We start from the raw sequence: 19,886 nt of genomic DNA, 5'->3' as shown, positions 1-19,886 counted from the left end.
GAGCTGAGAGCTTGGATCCATAGCTGGAAAACCATGCCGGTTCGGATCCGATATCGGATCCATAACCCACAGGTTGCAGACAAATGAATACACCTACTCAGATGGAACGTTATGGTGAGTACATAACTTCTAATTTACCAGGAAAGTCAGACTTGGAACAAAGGCAATTTTTAGCAGAGGCCCAGGGAGAAATGCTCCAGATGCATGTTTTTGTGACATGAAAGGAAACCAGAGCACCCAGGGGAAACCTACACAAATGCAGGGAGGACATGCAGACTCCACACAGAAGCACTACAGACGAGAATCGAACCGGAGAACCTCTTTCTGTGAGGCAACAATGCTACCGCTGCACCACTGCACTGTCCATTTTCTGTTGAATTTTACCTAATAACAGCGACCATGCATTAATAAATTATTAAATTAATGAATCCAGGTACTACTGATCATAAACTAACACAAAATCTGCCTAATGAATAGCATACTACCCATTTAGTTCCTGCAATTAGATTATGCCATGTTATTAAATTATATGAATTAAAGTAAGTAAAAGTTCCATACAGAAGATATCAACAAACAGAATTGGAACAGTTAGCTTTATATATGTAATGCTTTTAGATGTTAATATGACCCACATATGAACAGTTTAATGGCTGTTTTTGTGATGCAACAGGTAGCACGTTTATTTTTGTTGCAAAAGTCTGTGATGTATTCCCACACTAGATGGTTGAATTGCTGACACTGCACTGCACTCCAGAATAAGGGGGGTGCTGCACTCCTGAGCGTGTCATCTTCAGATGAGATGTTAAACTAGGGTCACATCTGGTTTAGATAGTGGCAGATTATGTGGCTGTAGAAGTTCCCATGATACTTCCCCAAAATAGCAGGGGAAGTTTCTCAATGCCATGTTCAAATTTCCCTTTAGAAGTATAAATATCACTTCAGATCTCCCCTATAAAGAGGCTGATAGCCTAGTGGGACTAAGCTGATCAACAAAAGGATAAAAAAATAAATTGTTGTGTGTGCTACACTTTTTGAAAGAGAACTTTACTGAATGACTTTTAACAGTTTGCACTCATTATCTGTACTATTTGAAAGTTTCAGATAATGTGTATTATGGTGGTGCCATTGTAAACTGCATGTCATTTAGTCAACAGCAACTAAAAAAAAATTAATAAATGAAACTGTAAGACCTATAAAAAAGTGAATACATAACAGAATGGAACATTTTCTGATTTAAAATCTCAGTCCATAATGCAGACAAAGAATAACATATACTAGTCAAAGAAAGGCTAGTATGAATGATATTGCTGAAATATGGAGAAAACAATACTGTTTTAATGTCATCAAACATGTAATTAAAAAATAAATAGTATATCACTATCAAAGAAAAGAAGTTGTGCATGCAAGGGGCTGTGCAGCACGTATGGTAGGGGGTGTATCCCTAATCTCTGTAAAATTTAATATATTAACGCTAAGGATGTGCTGCCTTAAAGTAAATGGAATAGCATATTTTCATGAGACAGCACCTTTCCCCATTAAATTCAATTTAGTAAAAACTCACATTTTATATATTACAGATGGGGTGCTGCAAAAACAATTTGCAACTTATTACTGCAGTGAAATTGCTTTGTTAAATGTGTTTGTTATTTTGAAACAGATATTGTAAACCTTTTATGTTATCATCTTTCATTATTCTTTAGTCAATTTTTAGGAAATCAATTACAAGATAGTTGAGTTTATATTAGGCACCCTAAATATGAATCTATTGATATGTATGCACTGTGGGTGGTATACATGGCAGGATAGAATACACAAGAATGTAGAAATGTATGCTATGGATTACTTGGCATGGCTTTGAACCTATCCAGTAAGGGGAGTATAGCAACGCAGGAACCATATTAGATAAGAGATCATCGGAACACAAGATACGTAGTCATATACACTTCTAAGCAGACACACTTAAAAGTTCTTGCCTCCTTTCTTCAGCAATTAATTGTGCAGTCCTTTAATGCTTAGGATTACTTTGCCTTGTTACACACATGCATGCATTTGGTGTTCCCTGTTTATAGGCTGGTGCATTGGATGCCTAGTCTATGTCTGAATTGGTAACAGACACATCTGGATAGGTACATATCTGACAGGCCACAACATATGCATCTTTGGGATTATGCATTGCTTTTTCAAGCAACCAGCCATAGTTTATAAAGATGGGTTTCTCAGCAGCTATCAAATCAGTATTATTATTATATTCAATGCATTGTTCAAACTCTGCCACCATTCTAAAGAAGAAGTGAGCTGAAGAACTTCCCCCACCTCCAAACTGTAAGCATTTCTTGTCATGTCATCCTACTGCAGTTTTACAAAAACCTGTTATGAGGTTTAGAGTATAATAGTGTTGCATCTAAATGACAACTGTCAGCTAATCCTACTGTAACTTAGTTTATCATAAAGGAATACTGTTGACTGAATGTACGTCTGATACCAGGCCTCACCCATCCAGAAAAGTAAATCATTATAAGCCCTCATACCCTCACCTCATGTAAACATCTCATAGGCACACACATAAAAACACCACCACACAGGATGTATACAGAATACACCCCTAAGGGTTGATCCACTTGTTTGGGATTTGGGAATTTGGGAACTAATGTGGACAGTGACCTAACTTTTGACCAACATGTATCCATGGTTGTAAGAAGTCCTTCTATATTACATAGCTTATAAACAAAGGGATTGTATCTAGCTCTAGAAATGTTATTGTCCCCCTTTACTCAGTCGTCATTAGGCCAATCTTTGAATATAATGCCCTCTGTGGTATGTATCTGTCCAGACACATGCAACAACTGGAACATCTACAGACATACCCTATTAAAAGGATATAAGGCCTAAACAGCATGTCTTACATGGACTGATTCAAAACCATGTCACTGTACTTGGTATCCTATAGAATGCTAAGAGGTGACCTGTGTCTGCCATACAAGGCATCCTCCAACCCAGTACTAATGGATTTACTGCACATAAGCAAGTCAAGTTGAATCAGAAATACTCAGTCTAGGGATCTAAACTTCTTCTGCAACATTAACTGAACAGTTTGGAGGAACAGGTATATTTCACAGAGGATACTGCTGCTCTGGAACAGACTCCCCATCCACATAAATCAAAGTTCATCCCTGTCCATATTCAAGTGCAACTTGGATTTCTGAATGGGAAACAAAAAAAATTCCCTTGCACTGCTCCCTGTACTACTAATGGACAGACGCAGCTCCTAAATACTTTATCCCATGCATGAGTCCCATCAAATTATCTATGGTATGCACAGTGGCACAGCAGATAATGGTGTTTCCTCACAGCAAAATGCTCTCTGGTTTGATTTTCAGCTGTAGGGCATTCTGTGTGGTGTCTGCATGTCCTCCCTTTGTTCATGTGAGTTTCCTCCAGGTGCTCCAGCTTCTTCCCACATTCCAAAAACACACACACACACAGTAGGCAAATTGGGCACTCTAAATTGGCCACAGATGTGAGTATGAGTGTGTTTTGTGGAACAACTACAGAGACAGGGCTAGCCATGTGGCTGTGTAAACCTTGTCTCTAGATGGATGTCACTTAAGTGACACCCCCCTATCCCATGTGCAAAAATGGAAGAAAGGGGTTGTGGAAGAATGGAAGGATCCCAGTTATTCTCATTAGGGGTGATATATAATTATTGACCATTGGATGGGTATGGCCAATCTCTAACCAAATGGGAAGGGTAAATCTGAGCACAAAAAGAGAAACTGGATAAGCTTAAAATGGCCTGCAAGGGCAGCTACCCTAATGCTTACCTATGAACCTATATACATACACTTGTGCTTATAAACAAATGCACACGAGTACTATGTTTAACATCATCACACTAGTGAGCGGCACTCTAAATTTTGATCACTGACAAGCAATTCCAGGGACTCTAGAAGAAAACTCACGATTGTTCTAGCTTGATAATTCCTCTTTTCCCCAAGATAGAACAATGTCAAAGTTGGTATATATAAATAGCAGGGGTGAAGGGTGCTACCCCACGCATTGTAGAGTGCCCAGAAAAACAGATGTTTTTGATGTTTTTTATAATCTCAGCTATGGATTACAGTTTGAGTGTTTCTGATCCACCGTGGTCAATGTGATGACATTTTCATTTGACGTTCATTAGGAAGCCTTGCACAAACATGTACACGTGTGGCACACGCGCACACACACACACACACACACACACACACACACACACACACACACACACACACACTTTCTCTTTTACCTGTTAAGTGCATACGTATATGGAGTGATATGGGATTATGGCTAGGAAGTAACATTCAAGTGCCAGGAAAACTGTGGTATGTATAGATAAATGATACTTTAATAAAATCATTATCTGGTCCTACAAGTTACATTACATTTGCTTAATGGCAGAGGTAAAAATGAGTCCGTCTTCACTGAACTTCAGTGAACTCAACATTCCACCTCATCCCTATCTATTTCTTCCCTATTGACTCCATTCTACTTATTCCATGCTTTTATGAATGCTTCTGTGAACTCAGTCTCTAACCATCTATTCTGATAATCATTTCAAGGGTCCACAACTCTCTCCATGAAGAAATATATGAACTCAGTCTGGAACTACCTATTCAGGCAATCCTTCCAGGGGTCCACATCAATCTCCATGAAGACGTAGATTCACAGTTCTAGGTAGCAGCTTGCCCTTCAATCCATTTCCTTCCTTTGTTCTTAATTTTAAGATGATTTTTGCACCCCTTTTACATATCCCCTGCCTGTTTCTGGTTTCTAGTGAGAAGACGAATAACATATTATTTACCTCCCTTCCCTCGATTCAAGCTGTTTCCTTTGTCTGGATTCCTAGCAGCTTGATGTCCCCCCAATTCTACGCTCTCCAGAACTTCACAAAGTACTGAAAGTATGGACTGATCAAAGCCCAGAAAATTAGGAACATAATGTCTTAGCTTTTGGAGTCTATTGCTTGAGGATATACCCCAGTATTCTGTTGGCTGGTGCCACTGCCTTCATACTGCTTCTGCTGTACCAGCTGAGGTGTGATCAACACCCTCAGCTTGTTTTTACTGGTCTGTTTCCACCAGTTCCATTCCACAGCTCTTCTGTTTCACAACAGGATTGCCATGGTCCATTAGCAGTACATTGCATTTGTCTGCAAAGAAATACGGTTGCCACCTTTCAGCCCACTTGGTCATCCTTTTCAAATCTTTGTTTATTCTTTACCTACATCTTGTAGTCCTCCACTTAAGTTGTGTAATCAATGAACACAATAAAGTGTGTTGGACCCATGGCCAACTCCACTATACTTCACCTGTCACTTGTCTTTCTACCTGACATTGTTCCTTTCACCACACCCCATCAGTACCTTTATATCTAACTGAGCAATAGTATGATTCCCTAGTCTTGATCTCTTCCCAAAACCCCTCCAGTTTTTCAAGTAACTGCCTGTGTGGGACTGACTTAAAGGCCTTGGAGACATTTACATAAACCACATCTACCAACACTATCCTGTTATGTTTACTATAACCAAGACATAAAATTGAATCAGGATTGACTGACTTGTGATCGCTGTTGTTCTCAAGACTGTTATTCTCTAGGAAAGCAACCAGCCTGTTGATCATGAGTCTCTCCATTGCCTTCCTTGTCACCAATGATAATCCTGAAGGCATGTAGTTCCCCAAATGTTTTCCGTTGTTCCCTTGTTCAAATTTACCATGCATGTTATCCACCATTCGTAGGTTCATAGGTTCATAGGAGGTTACTAGCTAATAGCCTGTGAGCCCTTACAAGTCTAGTATATTTCTTCCAAGTTGATCCACTTGTCGGTGGTTAGGTGAGTGAAGTTTGCAGAGGTAAGGGTCTATGGATGTTAATACTGACTTCTTCTGTCCAGGATGGACATGTGTACCACCCCAGAAGTGAATTTGCGGTCACCTATCCATTGATCTATGTTGTATTTGAACAGGGTCAGGGAGGGGCTCTTTTTCACATGAATTGTAAACTTGTTCCAGGGATGTGGCAGTCTCTGGGAGATGTATCTATCTCTCCAGCATGACCTGTTCATGTCAGAGGCTAGGTTAAGCTCCCTGGAGTGAGCGGCCCTCCTGCAGTTTGATTTACGAATTTGTAGCATTTCCATCAGGGCCGGGTCAGAGATTGCCCTGTAAGCCAGGCACAGGTCACCTCTTAGCAACCTGTAGGAGACAGAAGACAGTGACAGGGCTTCCACTCGTTTCATGAAATACTTTTTTTTGTGTACCCTGTAATTTCTTTGTGAGAAACCTCTGTGGTGTATCCAACTGTTGCAAATGTCTGTTGAGGTATATGTAAAAAAGGAGCATTGTACTCAATTATTGGTCTGATGAAGGCTGAGTATAATGGAATTGTAACATCCTTAGATCTAGATGCAATGCTTTTATTTATAAGATATGCCACATAGAAGGATTTTCTTACTACTGTGGATATGTGGTGGCCAAAGTTCAGATTGCTATCAACTTGATTACTCAGATCATGTACCACTGGGTCTACACTTAGGGAGATACTGTTCATAATGTAATTAGCAGGGATGTCAGCTTTCCCAAAGGGAATAATAATGCATTTTTTGTATTTAGCTTTAATCCATGGCTTTGGCACCAATCATTTGTCTGCTTTAACCCTGTCCGCAGTATATTTATATCATTGGGGGACTCAGTGATTACTCCCAATTTGAAATCGTTAGCAAACTTGGTCAGCCACAGGGTGTCCAAATTTGCCTGGACTTCTGAGAAATAAATTCTGAACAGTAAGGGGCCCAACACAGAAACATGTGGTACGCCACTGGTAACTGGTCTTTTGCAAGAGGTGAAGTCACCCACTTTGATGGTATGTGCCCTATCAGTGAGCCAGTTGGCTACCCATCTGGTAATGTAGGGGTTCATTCCCAATTGGAAAGCTTCCCTATTATACCTGAGTGGGGATTGTGTCAAATGCCTTGGTTAGGTCAAGATAGGCAGTATGCACTGTCTTTCCCTCATCCAGGGCTTTGGTGACTTTCTCGAAGAAGTCACTCATGTTTAACAGGCATGATCTACCTTTAATGAATCCGAACTGGTTTAGGTCCAGAGTTTGGAGATTACCTATGTCCCTGTTAATAAGGTCTACAATGATTCTTTCCATGGCCTTGTATATGAGGCTAATCAAGCTTATGGGCCCATAATCTCCAAGTTCTGCTGATGGCACCCCTTTATGCAGAAGAATTACTATTGTTGTCCTCCATTCTGCTGAAACATAGCCAGTTCACAGGCTGCGATTAAACAGGGAACCGAGTGGGTCTGGTAGGTCATGTTTTAAGTTGTTTAAAAGACAATATGGGATGTTGTCTAGTCCCATTTATGCCATGTTTTTGGCCTCAAAGAGCACCAAGACGACCTGCTCTTTTGAGATAATAGGCTGAGGAATGGTGGCAGGTATACTTTTGGGGACAGAGGGGTGATATTTGCTCCAAATATGTCAGCTAGCAGGTTGGCTATTATCCCTCCATGGGTGGTGCCATCCACAACCAGTTCAGCACATAGCTGGTATTCTCTTTTAGATTTTTGAGGTAATTAGAGACTGCATCAGCTAGGGAGGCTATTTTTGATCCATAATTAGCTTTGGAGGACTTGACAAGATCTCTAATTTGTTTGTTTAAACTAGAGAGGGATTTCTTCCTCTGCTGAGCCAGTTCCCTCTTGTTCTTGGACATTCTTGGACTAGGGGTCCACCAGGGTGGCTTGTTTTTTCAGCAAGACCTAGTTTTAATCCAGTGAGGTACAACTGCTTAAGTGGTTATACAGGGCATTGGTATATACCTCTGCATAGGAATCCATATTATCTACATTCAAGAGGGGCATCAAAACTTCTTATAACATTAATTAGTTGGAGGCAATTTGTCTTTGAAAAATTGTTAAGCATTTTTGAGCTTGATGGGGTATCTGGTCTTATCATTATATTGAATGTGACGGATTTATGGTCTGATCATATCACGGAGGACATCATGGGGGGGTGCAATGCTCTCACATATTAGTGAGTATTATTTCTGGTACATTTGAGCCTCTTGTGGGTGTACTGACTAGCTGTTCCAGAGCATTTGCATTGACAAAGTCCAAAAATCTCCGAGCCAGCATGTTTGTGGTTGTGCATGTTTCCCAGTCAATGTTAGGATAATAAAAATCACCCGCGAGTAAGTTGTGGGGCTGTATGGCAGGTGACTTCAGTCAATCCACGTATGCTGTATGCTTATCCTGTTTCATGGTGTGGGACTTAGAGCTAGCTATGATGTGGTAGGGGGCTTTGCCTATACTTAATTGGGCATTGAGTAGCTCAAGAGAGTCACACCGTTTGACCAGTCTTGAGGTGTACTTATTCTTAATGAAGATGGATGCACCTTCTCCTTTGGTTCCTTTATGCTCAATTTGTGGTCTGAATGTATGATTCATAGGTTCATAGGTAGGTACTAGGCTATCTGCCCAAAGGCATTTATAAGCCTAGCCAGAATGTGTTGGCTTTCACCTCCCCCTTAGATTAGTTCCCTGTGCCTCTATCCAGCAGAGCCACTGAAGTGATCCCTGGGGTAAACTTCCTGTTTCCCATGCACTTTCTCTTGAAGAGTGTTAGTGAGGAGTTCTGCCTAATGTAGATTGGAATCTTGTTCCAGAGCATGGGAAGTCTCTGGGACAGGAATCTATCCCTCCAGCAAGTCCTATTTATTGCTGTGGTGAGGTTTAGATCCCTAGAGCGTGTGGCACGAGGGGATATGGTTTTCTTTAGGTGGAGCATGTCCATCAATTCTGGGTTGGACATGGCCTTGTATGTCAGGCAGAGATCACCTCTGAGTAGGCGGTATGCAACCAAGTACAGCTGGAGTTTCTTCAGTCGAGCTGCATAGGGCATCTGTTTGAGGCCAGTGAACCTCTTAGTGAGGTACTTCTGTGGTCTTTCCAGCTGTTGCAGATGTCTTGTAAGGTACATCCCAAATGGGGCGTTGTACTCTATGATGGGTCTGATGAGTGATGCATAGAGGGGCACAATGACCTCTTTTGATATGAATGCAAACCCTTTTGTGATTAGTTGGGCTACATAGAAGGATTTTCTAACCACTTTGACAATGTGATTATCAAAGGAGAGATTACTATCTACTTGGGTCCCCAGATCCCTTATTTCATTATCCGTATTTAGGGAGCTACCACCTATGTGGTAATTTGTGGGTACTTTGTTTTTTCCAAAGTGGATGACTATGTACTTTTTGGAATTTAGCTTGAGGCCATGGTTTAGACAGCAGGTATCTGCCTCAGTGAGACCCTTTTGGAGGATGCCTGTGTCAGCCGGACAGTCAATTATAGCCCCTAGTTTGCAGTCATCTGTGAACTTGATCAGCCATAGTCCTCCTGTGCTTGCCCGTACATCTGAGAAGTATATGCCGAACAGGAGGGGTCCTAGGATTGAGCCCTGGGGAATGCCACTTGTAACCGGTTTAGAGTCAGACCTGGCTCCCACAACTCTTACCATGTGGGTTCTGTCCATGAGCCAGTTGGCAACCCATCACATGACATAGGGGTTTATGTTCAAGCTGGTGAGCTTGTCTATAATACCAGAATGGTGAATGGTGTCGAAGGCCTTTGCGAGGTCTAGGTAGGCTGTGTGGACCACCTTTCCCTTGTCTATAGCCTTGGTAACTGTCTCAATGAAGTCCACCAGGTTTAGGAGGCATGATCTGCCCTTAACAAAGCCAAACTGGGTAGGGTCCAGTGTTTGGAGTTTCCCAATGTCTCTGTTAATGAGATCCATGATGATGCGCTCCATAGTCTTGCAGACCAAGCTAGTCAGGCTTATAGGGTGATAGTTCCCAGGGTCTGTTGTGGCTCCACCTTTGTGAAGTGGAATAACTGTTGCTGTGCACCACTCTATGGGCACATAGCCTGTGGAGAGGCTGAGTTTGAACAGTGTGTTTAGGTGAGGGGTTAGTTCATCTTTGAGCTCATGTAGGACGCAGCTTGTGACACCGTCCGGTCCCATTGATGCTGTGTTTTTGGCTTTGGAGAGGGCTGTTTTAACCTGAATGTCTGTGATTTCAGGGGCACTACAATCTTCTGGTATGGTTATGGGCCCTTTTGGGGGTGAGAGGGGGGTGAAATTTGCACTGAACCTGTCTGCCAGGATGTTGGCAATATTGGTCGGTTCAATGTATTTTGTGCCATTCTGCACTAACTCCGAGTAGATCTGGGAATTGCCACTTAGATTCTTGACATAGCTAAAGAATGCCTTGTAGTTATCTTTGGAGTCCTTGGCAATTTTTCTTTCCAAGCTAGCCTTGGATGATTTTATGAGGGATAGTAGTTTCTTGCTGATACTGATCAGGGATGTCTTCCCTTCTTGGGATTTTACTCTTTTCTGTACTAGTTTCCTCCTTCTATTGTAGAGCTTGTTTATGGCAGGGATCCACCAGACTGGTTTGCTTTTCTTGAAGGAGTGAGTCTTGGTTTTGCTTGGGATAGCATAATCCATGCATTCTTGTAGGTGCCCGTAGAGTGCATTAGTAAATGATTTTGCAGCTTGGGCAGCGTTATCCTTTAGCATGGGGGATTTGAAACTTTCCACCTCGGCCTTAAGTAACATGAAGTTTGCTTTTGAAAAGTTTTTCACAGTGGTTTCTTTGACCAGGAGTGGGGGCGGATGTGGATATCCAGAGAGATTAGTTTATGGTCAGATCTAACCAGCGAGGGGTTGACCTCTGATGTGGAACACCGGTTGCCCATGTTGGTGATGACCAGGTCCAATATGTTGTCACCTCTGGTGGGGGTGTTGACCAGTTGATCCAGGGCATTTGAGTTTAGAAATTCTAGGAAATGTTGACCAAGGGAGTTAGTACTTGAGTAGTTCTCCCAGTTAATGTTTGGGTAATTGAAATCACCCAATATCAGCGTATTTGGTAGGACCTTTATGTTTCCCAGTGTTTCCAGAAATGCGGAATGGGGGTCCTGGGACATGGTGGGTGATCTGTAACAAGCTACAATTTGAAATGCAGTTTTGCCCATTGTTAGTTGCTCGTGGATGATCTCTGATGCATCGTGCTAAACCACTAACCTGGAGGTGTGGGTATCCTTGATGAATATGGATATGCCCCTGCCTTTTGTATTTTGGTCCAGGTTTTGTCGCCAAAATGTATGGTACAAGTTGTAGCCTGGTAGTGCTGGGGTGCTCTCTGGAGCCTTAAACCAGGTTTCTGTTACTGCACATATATCGATTTTCTCCATACTAAGGAGTGCCTCGAGTGCATGCATTTTGAGGTTTAGACTTCTAGCATTGAGTAGCATCACCCTCAGCTTTTTGTTACTTGTGCTATTTACGGCGGTGGGTTTGTCTTTTGAGCCTTGCCTAAAAAAGGCACTATGGGGTGGCAAGAGCCTTGGCCAGTATTTGAAAGCCTAAGGGTGACAGGTGCAAGCTATCTCTAGTAAAGCAGCGTGGCTTATCGAGCATGTCATCCCAGGCTGACAGACACTGGATGGACACCAGACGCTTAGCTAATTGTTGAAATTGATAATTTTTTCTTTATACTGTGGTATCATTCTTGGTGAGGGCAGGATGCTACTCAGGGTCAGGGTCATACCGGCCTGGGCTACCTGATCAGAGAGCTCTTCGATGTCTCTTTTCATGTAGTCCAGGAAGGTACTGCTCAGGTCATTCACACCAACATGGATAATGACAGAGTCGTATTTGTACTTATTCTGGAGTGACCGGAGTGCTTGTGTTATGTGGCGGATCCTGGCACCCGACAGACAGCTGACAGTAACCTTCTCCTTGTTCAGCCTAGTGAGTGGGATGTCAGTATGCCTGACTATAGAGTCACCTATTACTAGTGCGTTGGGTATGTTATTTTGCCTTAAGGGCTGTGATTGCGTGGCACACTGGTTTTGTGAAGTATGTGTTTCATGGTTTATGTTGGGGTGGAGGTTGCTTGGATGTCTGCTTTGGAGGTCTCTGTTGCTTTTGCAGATTTTTATTTAGAGCCTCTGAGTATGTTTTTGTGCATTTATGTGTGTTTTTTGCCGGTGCTGGTTTCATAAGTCTATGTGAGACTGGTGGTGTGATGCAAGTAATTCCTTTCTCCTCTTGACTGTCTGGTCCAGTCTTGGGTTGAGAGAGCTTAGCCTCCAGTTTGGCTGTATAATTGCATCTCTCGCATGTATTAATGTTTGGTGGTAGGAGGAGAAGGTTGTCTGTGTACATGAGGCAGTTGTAACATTGCCTCAAAATGCCCAGATTCACCAATTGGACCAGAGAGTACACATGAAACTGCCCTTTGGACATGCCTGGATAGGTGCAATGAGCTGTTTTACTGATTGGCTGGTAAGGTTGAATAGAGAGCCTTGTCCTTCTCTACAGTATAGGGGGGGGGGTCTAGTGCTAAGGTTTATTAGTGCTTGCTATGAGTTTTGAGCAAGTGCCAGGCTGAGAAGTCAATGGTTTGAGTGCTTAAGTTGAAAGTTTGTCTAGTTCCAAGGGAAACATTGCAGAGTAGACTTTGTGGAGCCGGGAATAGTTATACCCTAGTTAACCGGCACTGCCCGGTGAGCAAAACCATGCTAATGCGTGTTTTATATCAGAGAAATTAAAGAGATAGACATTAGGTCAAAATGGCCAACTAACTACTAATTTCTGGGCAGAAACCACTCCTCCAGGGACAGATAGGCTGCTCAAAGCTCCCCTCTCTCACGGGTGAACAGAGAAACATCCTTCTCTCCAAGTAAGGTATGGGCAGAAACAGGAACTTGTAACACAGCCCTGAATTCTTACTAACCTGAAAAGTGGACTATACTAGCTTAGAAAGGTGGGAAAACAATTATTTTTTTGTTTTTTAAGAAAATAAAGCAGATACAATCAAATAAACACTTTAAATGCACAGAAATTGCTATTACACTAGAGTGTGTAGCCTACAACAGTTAAACAGGTAATTAAAACACAAAAATGACTTTGTCAAAGTGCAGGCAGTAAAAATAAGCAAAATATGCAGCTGAAACAAGCTTTTGAAATCACAGAAACTCTAAACAATCAGTGTTTTAGGTGGAATTAGCTAAAGGCAGCAAGAAAATGCAGAGAAATGATATTTAATCACTCCAAAGTCTCTCTTTTGTCTCTCTGCTGCTGTAGGACTCTGCAGGGCAACAGGCAGGAGCTTGCTGAGCTGTATACAAGTACAAGAACCTTGCAAATGTGGGTTTTATAGCAGGGAAATGAAAGATAGAAATTAGCCCAAAATGGCCAATAAACTATTAATTTCTGGGCTGAAACCACTCCTCCAGGGACAGAAAGGCTGCTCAAAGCTCCCCTCTCTCACAGGTGAACAGAGAAACTTCCTTCTATCCAAGTAAGGTATGGGCAAACACAAAAACTTGTAACAGCCCTGAATTCAACACTAACCTGAAAACTGTATTATACTAGCTTAGAAAGGCAGGAAAACAAGTTTTTTTTTGTTTTGTTTTTTTTTCAGAAAATAAAGCAGATACAATCAAAAAACACTTTAAATGCACATAAATGGCTATCACACTAGTGTGTAGCCTACAGCAGTTAAACAGGTAATTTAAACACAAAAATTACTTTGTTAAAGTGCAGACAGTAAAATAAGTACAATATGTAGCTGAAACAAGCTTTTTAAATCACAGAAACTCTAAAAGAAATCAGCGTTTTTTTAGGCGGAATTAGCTAAAGGCAACAAGAAAATGCAGAAAAATGATACTTAATCACTCCAAAGTCTCTCTTTCATTCTAGCCCTGCAGGGTCAGGGTGCTTTCTGTGCCTTTGAACCATGTCTCTGTAACTGCACAGATATCAACATCTTCCAATGTGAGGAGTGCTTCCAGGGAGTGCAGTTTCTTCTTTAGATTCCTAGCATTTAGCAGCAGTACCTTGAGTTTATCTAGAGAGGGCTTTGTTATGCTGGGAGGTTAGTTATTTTGATACCGCCTAAAACAGTCACAATTGGGGTGGCTAATGCCTTTGCCAGTATTGGAGATCCTACAGGAGACAGGTGCAGACCATCTCTGGCAAAGCAGCATGGCCTGTCAATCATGTCTTCCCAGGCTGACAAATATTGGATCCCCTTGGAATGACACCAAAAGTTAAGCCTATTGTTAAAGTTAATCATGTCTTGCTTGTATTGTGGCATCATCCTTGGTGAAGGTTGAATGCTGCTCATGGCTAGGCTCATACTCACCTGAGACACAATCTGAGAGCTCAGTCATTTTTCTCTTCATCTAGTCCAGTGAGGTACAGCTCAAGTCATTCACCCTCACATGGACTATGATGGAATCATACTGGTACTTGTGGTTTGAGTGACTTGACAGATCCTGGCACCGGAGAGGCAAATAACTGTAACCCACTCCTTATCCAGCCTGGTAGAGGGAACATCAGTGTGTCTCACAATGGAGTCACCTATGAGCAATACAATAGCTTTTGTGGTGTTACAACTCATGGGCTTATGTTTTGAGACACTCATGTGTGTGTTATTATATGTTGTGGTTGTTTTTTTGGATTGTTATGTATATAAGTGGTTTCTGTTTGGGAAGCCTCTGATCTTTTGATAAGTTACTAGTGAGTACCTCCTCATATATGGGTTTATGTGTTGTGTCCTTATTTAGTGTAGGAAGTGCGTGTGCGTGTGTGTGTGTGTGTGTGTGTGTGTGTGTGTGTGTGTGTGTGTGTGTGCTGACATCCTGTTTGGCATTCAATTTGTCCTTATGTGAAAGTCTTAACTCCAATTTAGTAGTGTAACTACATCTCTCACATAACGTATGTTTGTTTCAGGAGTAAGTGGTTATCAGTATACATCAGACAATTGCAACATTACCTCATTACCTCAGAATGCCCATGTCTATCAGGTCTGCCAGAGAGATGATGGGAAACTGCCTGTCCATGATATCAGACACTTGGTGTATGTTTTATTAGGGAAAATAATGGGTTAATTTGACAGGCCTGTGCTGATAGCGCTGAGACTACTTCATGCACTCCTGCTGTAGCCAGCAAAGTATTCAAAGTGTCCATTGGGTTAATTTACCAATATATTGATCAGATTCCAAAGGATCCTGGGAGACCAGCCACTCATGTCCATGTGTTATATTTTCTCTTAGAGAATCCAGTTCCTCTCAGTTTCTACCTTCTCTATTCGGATTACTGTCCACTGCCCTTACCCACTCTGCCTTACCTCCCTCCCAGCATGGAATCCTTTCCTGCTTTCCTCCATTAACAGTGAGTAAAAGTATTCAATCAAAAACTACTTTTTTTATTTTTTTGCAGTCTTCTGAGATCTCCCCCTTTTCTCAGCCTGGCTAGGTCTGTCCATCCATTTCTTCTTTCTGCTCTGCACCTAAAGAAACCTTTCATCCCCAATATGCATCTTATCCTATTGTCTTTCAGAATATTGTTTTGATCTCCCCACTTTCTTTGTTGTCTTCCTGTTTGCCTCATTGTACTGTACCTCCCCCATCACTGCAGCCCCTCACTCCATGTCTTGTCTCTTGTCTTATAACTGACCTCACCTTTATGCATAGCCACATTGTTCTTACCTCATTTTTTGCTTTTTTACCTCTTCTTCAATCCCTTCATCATAATCCTTAATGTTGCAGTCCTGATCTATTCCCATTTCCTCAGACCCTTCACCATAGCCCAAGGTACTGCAGTTCTGACCCATTTCCCAATTCCTCAGACCCTTCATCATAGTTGTAAGTACTTTAGTTCTGACTCATTTTCACTTCCTGTTTAATCTCTCATTCTCCCATCTTCTACCTCATATTTGATGCTATTCTCTAGTTAATTATAATCAACTACCTTAAAGTCCCAAATGCATTGAAAAAGAGCTTGTGTCTCGAAAGCTTTGCTGTTATAGATTCTACCATTAAAGCATATGAACGTTGAGCCAGTGGTCTTTATTTTACCTCTTGCTTTGCTGTTTTTTGACCTTTCAGCTCTTCAGCTACAAGGAGAAAAGTTGTGTTTTTATCATTTGTCTTACCGGGCTATACCTCATTCCACACATTCTGATCCCAAAATGAGGTCAGGAAGACTAAGGGTGGTGGTGTTTCTATTTTTATTAAAGACAAGCACACCTCCAGACTGGTTTGCCAGCATGATGCACTAAAACTACTCCAGGTTCAACTGTCAATTGGCAAGACACCCATCCAAGTTATAACCGACTATAGACCCACCTCCATGACACAGGATACCCACTCCTCCTACCTGGACCTACTTGACTCCATCAAGTTACCCCCCTAACACTCTGATCTTTGGTGACTTCAACTACCTCCATCATAGACTGGGTGAACTGTTACTGCTCTAATGCACTCACCCAAGATTTCCTTAACTTCATCAATTCTAAAGCACTAGAGCAGCTTGTCTCATCATCCACAAGGGGAGATAACATTCTAGACTTGGTTCTCACCAACACGGGTGACCTCTGCACCACCCTCATAGTAAGTTCTACCCTGGTGAGATCAGACAATCAGTCTGTCTCACTTGAAATGTCTGTCCCATCTTACCCCACCCCCCCAGCCATAAGCAGGCTAAAAACCTTCTCAAAAGCTGACTACAGCCTTCAAAGGGAGGGTATCAGTAGCTTCACACCACCACCATCTTCAGATGATACAGACAACTATGCTGAACAGTATGCCAGTGCAGTATACAAGTACCTCTACAACTGCATGGACTCAGCCATACCCAACAGAGCTAAAACCTGCTCCTCAAGGAAATAGAAATCTGTCTGGTGGACATTCTCTATCAACAGGCTTTACAACAAAAGGAAGAAACTGTTGTCCAAGGGTAAAAAGGAACAAATTCCAAATTGGAAAAACTTCCTCCTTAGCCTCAACAAGCAAATTAGAACACTAGTGAAAACTTCCAAAGCCAATTAAGAATCAAAACTAGCCTCCGAAACAAAAGGAAACCACAAAGCCTTTTTTCAGTTATGTCAGGAACGTCCATGGCAAAGCCCAGGTTTGTTCCAAATTAATTCTTAATGGTACCACTTACACTAATCCTGTTGACTTCTCCAACCTGCTAGCAGACAGGTTCAGTGCAAATTTCACCTTCCCATACCCACAAAGTCCCATTCGACATCCTCAATACTTTTTCCACACCTCACATCTCCATAGATCAAGTGTTAAAGGCCCTATCCAAGGCAAAGAACACAGCTTCCATGGGACCTGATAGTATCCCAGGCTGTATTCTGCAACATCTCCAGCAAGAACTAGCCTCACCATTGAGCACCCTATTCAACCATAGCCTAAGTACAGACTTCATTCCAGCAGAGTGGAGAACTGCCATTGTCATCCCTTTGCACAAAGGTGGTGCCACTACTGACCCTGGAAACCATCACCCCATCAGCTTGACAAGTCTGATCTTTAAGGCAATGGAGTGTATTATTATGGACCTCATAAACAAGGACATAGGTGATCTCCAAGCACTTGACTCCACACAGTTCGGATTTGTCAAGGGCAGATCTTGACTGTTGAACCTGGTTTACTTTTTTGAGACTGTCACCAAGGCACTGGATGAAGGAAAGTCAGTACATAAAGCGTACCTTGACTTGGCCAAAGCCTTTGACACAATCCCCCAATCAGGCATCATCAGAAAGCTAATAAAACTTGGCCTATCTCATCAGGTGGGTGGCCAACTGGCTCACTGATAGGATGCACAAGGTCAAAAGAGGTGCCTCCACCTCCGACAGCAGATCTGTCACTATTGGTGCTCCCATGGATCTGTCCTGGGACCCCTACTGTTTGGCATCTACTTCTCAGAGGTCCAGACAAAGACAAAAGGCCTGTGGCTGTCCAAGTTTGCGGACGACTGTAAGTTTGGTGCTGTCATTGATTCCCCAAATCATGTTAACATACTACAAGAGGGTCTCACAGCAACAAATTACTGGTGCCAAAGTCATGGCCATAATTTAAATGCAAAAAAATGTATTATCATACCATTCGGCAAAAACACAACCCCTACTGATACCACATCAACGACAACCCCCTAAGCACACAACCTGTGGTGAGAGACCTGGGTACACATTCGACCATCATGTAGCGGCAGTGATTAGAAAAGCCTTTTACTTAGTTCATCTCATAAGTAAAGGGATTGCATCCAGAAAAAAAGGAGGTCATTACCTCTCTGTACTCTTCCCTCATTAAGCCAATAATTGAGTATAATGCCCTCTTTGGTATGTACCTCTCCAAACACCTACACCAACTGGAAAGGGGGGCAGAAATAACTCACAAATAGAATCCATGACCTCCAACATCTGTCCTAAGTGGACAAGCTCAAATCACTATCCCTCTACTTGGTATTGCACAGATTGCTCAGAGGTGATGTGTCTCACCTACAAGGCAATGTCAGACACTGCTCTACTCTTCACACATTACCTGATCGAAAGGCCTAAATTTAATATGTGAAATTAACAGAACCTACTGGAGAGACAGGTTTGTCTCCCAGAGGCTGCCTCATCTACGGAATAGGCTCCCCATACACATCAAACATAGTACATTGCTGACCATCTTTAAGCTCCATCTCGATGAGTGGATGGGAAACCATAAATCTGTCCCAAGGGTTCCACCTGTGTCCATCACTGACAGGGAGGACAGGTGCTAATTGAGGTTTCTGTTTTGGGGATAAACTCTTGGCTAGGCTTCTAAGGGCCTCAGGGCCATTAGCCTAGTAATCTCCTATGATCCTATGTAATGAGTGGCAAAGTCATATCTCCTGGACCATGTTTATCAGTCTTAAAATGTTACATTTTTTAAACACACACACACACACACACACACACACACACACACACACACACACACACACACACACACACACACACACACACACACAGTAGACCCCCATTTATGCCAGTTACCCAATTTTTTCCCTACTTCTAAATGGCTGAATTGCTCTTTCTCATAATTTTCAATTTTCTCTGGTAATTAAATGAGTTGTCTGCTAAACAGGGCTTCAGGTAATTTCCTTAGGTTCGTATGAAGGGAGTACTTTCTGGATGATTTACTGCTCTAGTTCTAATGTCTGTTGCATTTTATTTTTTTTAAATTGTAGTGCAGTTTAATGTCGTCCTCTCTTTTTTGTGCCTTCTGTTTGTTGCTCATCAGACCCATCCCAGCCAATTGGCCCATTTTCTCTCCAATACTGGGGGAGAGTTTACAGGAAGGGGCCATCATTCAGGCAGCCATCAGGTGTGATCTGATATTTCTATATGCTGTTTTATTCCTGATGCACCCTGCAAAGTTTCAGGGAGAGGATGCACCATGGGCTACAGCACAGGGCATGCTCTTCCTTTCTCAAGGGCTGTAGCTTATCATGCAGCCCTCCCACTTCCTATCAAGTACATGTGGGAAATCATATCACTCCATGTGACTCTGAATGAGCATAACCCACCTCACTCTACAAGATGAGAGCGGGCCATGCTTCTTCACTCCCCTCCTCCCTGGCCCGGCATCTCAACTGCAAGAGACACAAATTGAATTCCCGTCACCTAGGATGCAGTATTCTTCTGTGCCACAGAGCGAGGCTACAGTGTTAATTCATTTCTAATGTATTTCACTAATATACTGAGGGTTTTCTTAGTATTTGATGTGTTGTTTTGTTTAGCTAGTTTAATTTTAGTTAGTTTTATTAATTAAAACTGGTTCATTTAGCTAGAAATTGCATTTTTGTTTTTGTTAGTCAGTTGCAGTCAGTTACTTTATTTATTTATTCTTTTATTTTAAATGCACTTGTTTTAGAAATAATGAATTTTGTTTGTATGATATTGGCCTATGTGGGAAGTTTTGCATTGGGCCACTTTTAACACT

This window comes from Protopterus annectens, chromosome 1.part0 (assembly GCF_019279795.1).
Source record: "Protopterus annectens isolate FY-2018-M chromosome 1.part0, PAN1.0, whole genome shotgun sequence".
Taxonomy (NCBI): Eukaryota; Metazoa; Chordata; order Ceratodontiformes; family Protopteridae; genus Protopterus; species Protopterus annectens.
Note: the sequence above shows the minus strand (reverse complement) of the source record.